Here is a 9,320-nt window from a genome sequence, read left to right as displayed (position 1 = left end):
CAGTTTCTCTCCCCTCCTTCAGGGTGGGGTACAGGCTGGAAGCCCAGTGTGGGTGGGGGCGCCCCCGGAGGGTTGGGCTCTGTCCTGAGTGTCAAGCTCCCCATGCACATGTGGGCCGCGTCTGCACTGCAGGCCCCGAAGCAATGGGAACAAGGGTCGTGGTCATCATCCAGGGCCTCCTCCTCTTCTCGGCACCTGCAGGGCCTCTGTCCCTCTGCCTCCGCTTTTCTGCCACTCCGCGTGTGAAGGGCTTTCCAGGCTGCAGCCTCCATTTCTGAGACCGTGGGCGCCTGTGGATTTGGTTGTTAACCTGCTCACTGCCGCACCCCTGCTCTGTGCCAGGCTGTTGTAGGAGCTGGGGATCTATCTGTGAGCAAGGCAGACAAGCCCCTGCCCACGTAGCCGACCTCTCTAGCCAGGGAGACGGTTGGTAGGGTGATCACGATGCCCAAAGAATTGGAGGAATGGGAGTTCCTGTTGTGGCTCGGCGGAACCCAGCACGGCGTCCTTGAGGATGCTGGTTCAATCCTGGCCTCGCTCAGTGGGTTGAGGATCCAACGTTGCCAAAGACTGCGGCACAGTTCACAGATGCAGCTTGGATCTGGCATTATGGTGGCTGTGGCATAGGCTGGCAGCTGCAGCTCTGATTCAGTCTCTAGCCTGGGAACTTCATAGGCTGCAGGTGGGCACTAAAAAGACAAAAAAAGGAGTTCCCGTCGTGGCGCAGTGGTTAACGAATCCGACTAGGAACCATGAGGTTGCAGGTTCGATCCCTGCCCTTGCTCAGTGGGTTAAGGATCCGGCGTTGCCATGAGCTGTGGTGTAGGTTGCAGACGCGGCTTGGATCCCACGTTGCTGTGGCTCTGGCGTAGGCCGGTGGCTACAGCTCCGATTCGACCCCTAGCCTGGGAACCTCCATATGCCGCAGGAGCAGCCCTAGAAATGGCAAAAAGACAAAATAAATAAATAAATAAATAAGTGGAGGGACCGGCAAAAGTGAGCAGGGTCTCTTTAGGTGTCGTGGGTCAGAAGGCCTTTCGGCAGAGGTGACCTGTAGGCTGAGCTGTGTGAAGTCAGGAGGAGAGCGTCCCGGCAGAGGAAACAGCCGGGCAGAGGCCCTGAGGTGGGACGGGGAACGTGGAGAGCAGTGTGGCTGGTGAGCCAGCAAGCGAAGGGCCTGAGGAATTTGGACATCCTCCCGAGAGCGTTGAGTCCGGGAGGGTGTGAAGCAGGCCAGTGATGCCTTGATGCCTTTTACGAAGATGGCTTGGGCCACAGCAAGGAGGCTGAATCGGTGGGAGGGCAGGGGCAGGGAGGTGCATGGGGTGGGGCGGTGGTGTGGGGAGGAGGGCAGCAGGTGGACCGGAGAGGGGGCAGCAGATCCTCCCCCTGGACAGACTGGAAGTCGAGGGGGGATGGGAGGCATGGGCCACGCCTGGATGGGGCCTGAGCATCTGAGGAGCGGGGTGGGGTGGGAGGGGGCTCAGCTTTCACAGGGCTGACTGAGGTGAGCAGGCTGCTGGGGCTTGGGGGGCCGCCTGGGCCGGAGCGAGCAGCTTGAGGGGGTGCTCACAAGCATGTTCAAAACTGGGGGCTGGAAAAGGCATAGAGAGAGGAGGAGCCCCAGGAGGCAGGTGGGGTCCTCTTCCCACGAAGAGAGCAGGGTCTGATAAGGAGACTGCCACGGAGTGGTCAGTGGGGCCAGAGGAGAGCTAAGCAGGAGAGCAGGTAGAGGTTAGACGTCATCTTTTTTTTTTTTTCATTGTGGTAAAATACACACAAAATTTACCACTTGAAACTTTTTTTTTTTTTTTTGGCCACCCCTGTGGCATGTGGAAGTTCCTGAGCCAGAGATTATGAACCTGTGCCACAGCTATAACCAGAGCCACTGCACTGGCAGTGCCAAATGCTTCACTGCTGAGCCACAAGGGAACTCCTGAACCAGTTTTAAGTGTACTTTTCAGGGCTGTGAGGTACATTCATGTTGTTGTATATCCATCACCGTCAAAGTCTCTAGACCTGTTTTTTGTCTTGCCAGAGTGATCATTGGATTATTTTTAGTTTTTCAGTAACATTATATCGGGAGGCTACTGTATGTTGAGCATTGTCCCAATCAGTGGGCCTGCGCTGGGAGGGGACAGTGGTAGGGGAGCTGCCAGAGACCCCCTTCCTGGTGAGGGCCCAGGCCAGACCCTGGTGGGACTGGTTGAGGTTGGACCTCAGAGGGACAGCAAATGATGTCAGGAAGATTCCAGAGGCTGCCCTTTTATGTCAGGGCCACAAGGAGGCGCGCACGGGCAGGGACACCCACGCTTTCCTTGCTGATCTTCAGCTCTTTCTTCCCCTCTAGTAGTTTCTTCGAGTTCAACGTCATGTGTAATGTTAGCCAGGGTTCATTGGAAGAGCTCCAGTTACTAAGTTTAAGGGCACGGGGTAATTTCTTCATGTGTAACAGGAACTAAGGTGATACGGAAACATGTAGAGCTCACTCATCATGAAAAGCCTGCCTATCGAGAGGTAAGTCGTGTCACGGTCGTGCCTCACGGAGGCTCAGGGGAAGGAACTGCCAGGTCCTCACCAGCCGGGCTGGCGGCGGCCCTGGGCGTGACGTCAGGGAGGAGACGAGGACCCTGCCCCTTAATCCCCGCCCTGTGCTGCCTCGGTGCAGGTTTGAAACAGGGCCCTTTTGGAGAGGGGAGGGCGGGGTCTTAGGAGAGTGACTTCAGATTTTCCAGAGTCGTCTTTGGGTACCGTTCCGCGGCCCCTGTCAGCTTGCTCTCAGGGGCATTGCAGCCCTTGAAGGCCTCGGGCCTTGAGAGGTGCCCACCCTCCCCGCCTGCTGCCAGACAGACCAGAGCCAGCCGCCTCCCCCTCGGCCTCTCAGCTGCTCCGCAGTGTCCTACCCTGTGATTGGGTGAATCTCCCAGACCAGCCCCAGCCGCTGTGACCCACCGGGGTGTGTGGTTTTCTCTCTGATTCTACCACTTTTGTAAATACAATACACATGGTTCTAAATGCAAAGATGCGGAGGGCTTCGTGGTGAAAATTCTCTTCCCAAGCCTAGCTCCTCAGTCCCCTTCTCAGAGGCCACCAGAGTTACCCATGTCTGGAGTAACCCTTCAGAGATGTGGGTGAGTGAGCGGAGACGCCCACGCGTGCGTGCCTGCGTATAACCAGAGGAACACAAGTACACACAGGCCAGCGTGCACACCTGTGATGGCCTCTCTGACTTAACCAGTCCTTTTTGGTATTTTTGTTTTGGCTGCACCCACGGCCCACAGAAGTCCCTGGGCCAGGGAGCAAACCCAAGCCATGGCAGTGACAGTGCCAAATCCTTAACCACTAGACCACCAGGGAACTCCAAACGTACTTATTTTTCCCTTTTTGGATGTCCCACAGCGTATGGAGCTCCTGGGCCAGGGATCAGATCTGAGCTGCAGCTGCAACCCACACCGCACCGTGTCATCCTTAACCCACTATGTCAGGCCAGGGAGCAAACCTGCATCCCAGTGTTCCAGAGACACTGCTAATCCCGTTGCGCCACAACAGGAACTCCCAAGCAGTCCTTTCTGGACGGGAATGCGGGTGGTTTCCAGTTCCTTGCTGTTACAGCCAGTGCTGCAGTGGAAACCCTTGTTCACAGGTGGGGTCCCTTCCAGGTGAATTTAAAGAACTCCTTTATATCGCTTCGCTTCAAATACTGATACTGGGTCAATAACAAATTGGAATGAGGTGCTCCCCCCAGATTATTGGCATCTTTCAGATGAGTTAGTTATACGTATGTCACCCCATTCCAAAAAGAATTAAGAGCAGTTGGACTCTTCTACCTGGAGACCGCTAGAGGACATGGATCGGGGGATGCTAAGAGCTATACTGGCCACCACCTAGATGCCAAGAAGTACAAAATACAAAATATGTGCTTTGCCAAGTTGCCCTTCGGTTAAGGGCAACGCCACAGAAGGCAGGAACTTCCATTTGCAACCCATAAACAAATGTGGAAATGGAAGTGCAGTGAACCCAAGGCTCCAGCTAAATTGCAGAGCCGGATCTGGGCCAGTCCAGATGGGTGATTCTGTTTGGATGGTGGCTTGGGGGATGAGGTCCCCTCCGGATATATCACCGCCTCTGGTAGTTTACCCCAGTGGGTGCTAAAGCAAGATGGGGACTTGCAGTAGCTGCGGCTGGCAGCCAGGGTCCAGGCCAGTCCCACCGCTCCTTCCTCCAGTGCCCGAACCTGCTGCCACAAGATGGGCCAGGAGTTGGGTGGCCGCAACTGTGACCTCTCCTTTGGGCATCTGAGCTGTCTTGGTTTCGTAAGTGCTGCTCCTGCAGTCCTGCCTGTGAAGACCTGACATGAGTTTTACCTGGGTGGCGAACTCCAGTTTGGGCCTTTGCAAACCTCATCAATTAGACAATACCTCCTCTTGAGGCATCTTTAGATTTACAGAAAAATCAAGTATGCTAAGTGCAGAGTTCTGTATACCTCCCGACCAGTCCCCGCTGTGGTTAACACCTTACATTAAAATGATACATCTTTGGAGTTCCTGTCGTGGCTCAGTGGTTAATGAATCCAACTAGGAACTATGAGGTTGCGGGTTCGATCCCTGCCCTTGCTCAGTGGGTTAAGGATCCGGCGTTGCCGTGAGCTGTGGTGTAGGTCACAGACGCGACTCGGATCCTGTGTTGCTGTGGCTCTGGTGTAGGCCGGCAGCTACAGCTCCAATTAGACCCCTAGCCTGGGATCCTCCATATGCTGCAGGAGTGGCCCTAGAAATGGTAAAAAAAAAAAAAAAAACCCAAAAAAACAAAAAACCAACCCTCCCAAAACCCCAAAAAAAACAAAAAACAAAAAACGATACATCTGCTCCAATGAACAAACTAATACTGATACATTCATATTAACTGAATTCCACAATTTTTTGAGATTTCCTTAGTATTTTACTCAGTTTCAATGTCTTTTTCCATTCCAGGGCGCCGTGTTAGATTTAGGTTGTCAGGTTTGACAGCAGTATATGGCCACATATTTGTGTCGACAGATGAGGGGTTGTCATGTCTCCTTAAGCTCTTCTTGGCTGTGACGGCTTTGTGGACTTGTTTTGATGACCTGCAAAGGTTTGCCCTGCCCTGGGCACGTGTATTACAGGAGGTCCCTCGGCCGCGATGTCTGACATTTGCCTCATGATGACACTGTTCTTCAGAGGAAGTGCTCAGAGGGAATGTGCCATTCTAGCGCATCACAGCCAGGGGCCATAGATTCGTGTCAACGTGATTTACCAGTGTTTACATTAAGCTTGATCACCTTCTATTTGTCAGGCCTCCCCACTTTCTAGTTATTCTTTCCGAGTGGGACTCTGAAAAGAAGTCAGTCTGCGCAGCCGCCCCCGAGGAGTGGGGTGCTCCTGCTCCACCCCCTTGAGGGCACAGCACCAACAGCAACTATTTGGAATTCTTCTGTCTTTTCTCTCTATTCATCTATTTATTTATTTATTTACTCTTTTTAGGGCTGCACCCGCGGCATACGGAAGTTCCCGGGCTAGGGGTCGAATCTGAGCTGCAGTCACTGGCCTCCACCACAGCCACAGCAATGTCAGATCCTAAGCCTACACCACAGCTCATGGCAACGCCGGATCCTTAACCCACTGAGCAAGGCCAGGGATCAAACCCATGTCCTCATGGGTATTAGGCTGGTTTGTTTCTTCTGAGTCACAACAGGAACTTCTCAATCATTAATTTTTATCAGCATGGACTCATGGATATTTTATACTTTATACTTGGGATTGGAATCCTATACTATATTCTGTTGCTCACCTTATTCCAGCTTTGGCCATTGGGAGCTCTTTCAGTTGGCTCATGTGTCCCTTTGACGGACCTTCATTATTGGGGTTGATTTGAAGTTTTTTGTTTGTTTTTTAGCATTTCCTTACTTTCTGGTGCTATGGATACTCCAGGCTCATTTTGTACATTTCCAGCCCTGGTTGTGGAGTCAGCCATTTCTCCTAGAAGCTCTAGTCCCTTTTATTTTAGGATGGCATTAGAAGCCAAGGTTGGGAGTTCTCTGGTGGCACAGTGGGCTAAGGATCCAGCATTGTCACTGCTGTGACTCAGATTTGATCCCTGGCCCGGGAAATTCCACATGCCTTGAGAGCCACAAAAAAAAAAAAAAAAAAAAAAAAAGCCCCAAGATCTAAGCACAAAAAGTGCTTGTTTGCTTGCTGCTACTGGGGCAATACCTCCTTTCAAAAAATTAAATAATCTTGGAGATCCCATTGTTGGGCAGGTTAAGAATTTAACATAAAGTCCATGAGGATGCGGTTCGATCCCTGGCCTTCCACCCTGCTGGGTTACGGATCCAGCGTGGCTGAAAGCTATGGCGTATGTCACAGATTTGGCTCAGATCTGGCATTGCTGTGGCTGTGGCATAGGCCAGCAGCCGCAGCTCCAATTCAAGCCCTAGCCCAGAAACTTCCATATGCTGCAAGTGCAGCCTTAAAAAGACTATATATGTGTATATAGTCTTACGTTTGAGCATGTATTTGTTTATTTTGAATTCATGCATACAATACGAAATTGAAAGGTACAAGAGGATATATACAATAAGACTGTTTTGTGCCTGGCAGACTGGCAAAAAAAATTAGTCTCAAGCACTGGGGAAGGTTTGGAGTCATAGGAGTGTATATACTGCTGTTGGAATGTAACTTGGTATCAACCACTTTGGAAAAGAGTTTGGTAGGTTGTAGTGTAATTGAAGATGGCATACTCTCTGGCAGTTACCCTTCTGGAGAACCTGGCACATGCACATGGCACGTGCATAAGAATGTTCACAGGATCACTGTTGCAACAGCATAAACTTGGAGACAACCCAAACATGCACCAGTTGAAGAATGGAGAGATTATGGCATAGATGTTCTGATTATTTAATGCATAATAATGAATTACCTTGAAACTTGGTGGCTTAAATCAATAATCATTATCTCTCATGGTTCTGGGAGTTGACTGTGCTCAGTTAGACCTGGGTTGTACCTCGGGGGCTCTCATGTGCTTGCTATAAGATCTTGGCCAGGGCTGGTGTCCTCGTGGAAACCTCCTCGGGTGTCTGGTGGCTAACTGGTACGGGCACTTGGATGAAACCTCAGCTTGGGCTGGCAGCCAGAATGCCTACTTGTGGCTTCTTCATTTTGCCTGGGCTTCCTTGCAACATGGCAGCTGGGTTCCAAGAGCAAGCTTCTCGAGAAAGCCGGGGAAAACTCTCACCTTTTCTAACCTAGCATGGGAAGTCACATTGCTTCATTTCTGCCACTGTCGCTAGCCCACCCAGATTCAAGAGGAGGGGCCCTCCTTCTCAATGACAGGAATGGCAGTGTCTCATTGTAAGAAGAGCATAAGGGGTGAGAGATCACCGTGTGGCCATCTTGGAAAATTATACATCAGTATTGGATGTATTTTATATTTGATGTGGACTATTATGCTTCATTGAAAATGAACTAAAGTTGCACCTATCGACATGAATAAAGCAAAACGTGGAGTGATAAAAGCAAACTGCAGAAGAATGTAGTTTTAAAGATGTCAAATAGGAGCTCTCTTGTGGTTCAGTGGGTTAAGGGTCTGGCATTGCCACTGCTGGGGTGTAGGATCACTCCCTGGCCTGGGAACTTCCACTTGCCACTGGTGTGGCCAAAACAAAAAGCGTGCAGAATAATGCATATTGATTATAGATATTTGGAGTGTAGTAAATGTATGAAAGACGTGGGCACGATAAGATCCAAATGTAAGTAAGCGGATCCCTTCAGGGTGGAGTGATGTGACTGGCGAGGCACATGTGGGCATGCAGCAGTGTGGTAGTGGTTTTTATGCTGGGTGGTGGGCGCATAGGTGTTGTGTTCAACTTTTTTTTTTTTTTTTGCTTTTTATGGCCGGACCCATGGCATATGGAGGTTCCCAGGCTGGCGTCGAATTGTAGCTTTAGCTGTTGGCCTACACCACAGCCACAGCAACATAGGATCTGAGCCGTGTCTACAACCTATACCACAGCTCACAGCAACGCTGGATCCCTAACCCACTGAGCAAGGCCAGGGATTGAACCCACAACGTCATGGTTCCTAGTTGGATTCATTAACCACTGAGCCATGATGGGAACTCGTTGTATTCATCTTAATGCTTTTTTGGAACCTATTAATTAAAAAAAAATGATTCTGAGAGTTTCCTGGTGGTGCAGTGGGTTAAGAACTTGGTGTTGTCACTGCTATGGCACAGGTTCAATCCCTGGCACTGGAATTCTACATGCTGAGGGTGCAACAACAGCAACAAAAAATAAATAAATAAAAGGAGTTCCCATTGTGGTGCCCTGGGTTAAGAATTCGACTGAAGCAATTTGACTAGGAACCATGAGGTTTTGGGTTCGATCCCTGGCTTCGCTCAGTGGGTTAAGGATCCATTGTTGCCTTGAGCTGTGGTTGTGGTGTAGGCTGGCGGCTACAGCTCTGATTAGACCCCTAACCTGGGAACCTCCATACACCGCAGGAGCGGCCCTAGAAAAGGCAAAAAGACAAAAAAATAAAAAATAAAGAATTCAACTGAAGCAGCTCAGGTTGCTGCAGAGGTGCAAGTCTGATCCCCTGCCCAGCGCAGTGGGTTAAAGGATCTGGCATTGCCAGAGCTGCGGCATAGATTGTAGCTGTGGCTCAGATTCAATCCCTGGCCTGGGAATTGGGTGCATCCATAAAATTTAAGTTAGAAACCAGGTCTCTCTCCTACTCTGCATCTCTCAGCCATCCAGTTCCCCTCTTTATTTTTATTTATTTATTTTTTTTTCTTGAGCCGCTCCTGGGGCATATGGAGGTTCCCAGGCTAGGGGTCTAATTGGAGCTGTAGCTGCCGGCTTACACCAGAGCCACAGCAACACAGGATCCGAGTCGCGTCTGTGACCTACACCACAGCTCACGGCAACGCCGGATCCTTAACCCACTGAGCAAGGGCAGGGATCGAACCCGCAACCTCATAGTTCCTAGTCGGATTCGTTAACCACTGAGCCATGACGGGAACTCCCAGTTCCCCTTTTTAGAACCAACCAATGTTCCTTTTTAAAACCAACCAAGGTTTTATGTGTCCTTCCAGAAGTATTTCATTTACAAACATAACTAAATTTTCCCACTGAGATGGTAGCATATATAATACTTTGGCACTTTGCCTTTTTTTTTTTTTTTTACTTAACATATATCCTGGAGATCATTTCCTATCAGCACATAAAGGACTTAAAAAAGGAGTTCCCGTCGTGGCGCAGTGGTTAACAAATCCAACTAGGAACCATGAGGTTGGGGGTTCGA

General features: G+C 50.4%; 1 protein-coding gene across 1 annotated transcript in view; it reads left to right on the top strand.

The window, feature by feature from the left end:
- The window catches only part of AKT2 (AKT serine/threonine kinase 2), a 64,688-nt gene continuing 57,725 nt past the window's right edge, over positions 2,358-9,320 (top strand). The window contains exon 1 of the mRNA XM_013988560.2: positions 2,358-2,517. The gene's annotated coding sequence lies outside the window, so the exon portion shown is untranslated. The remainder of the gene's footprint in view (positions 2,518-9,320) is intronic.

The sequence above is a fragment of the Sus scrofa genome, chromosome 6, assembly GCF_000003025.6.
Source record: "Sus scrofa isolate TJ Tabasco breed Duroc chromosome 6, Sscrofa11.1, whole genome shotgun sequence".
NCBI lineage: Eukaryota > Metazoa > Chordata > Mammalia > Artiodactyla > Suidae > Sus > Sus scrofa.
The sequence above is the reverse complement of the archived record's forward strand: the minus strand, read 5'-3'. Positions and strand labels throughout refer to the sequence as shown.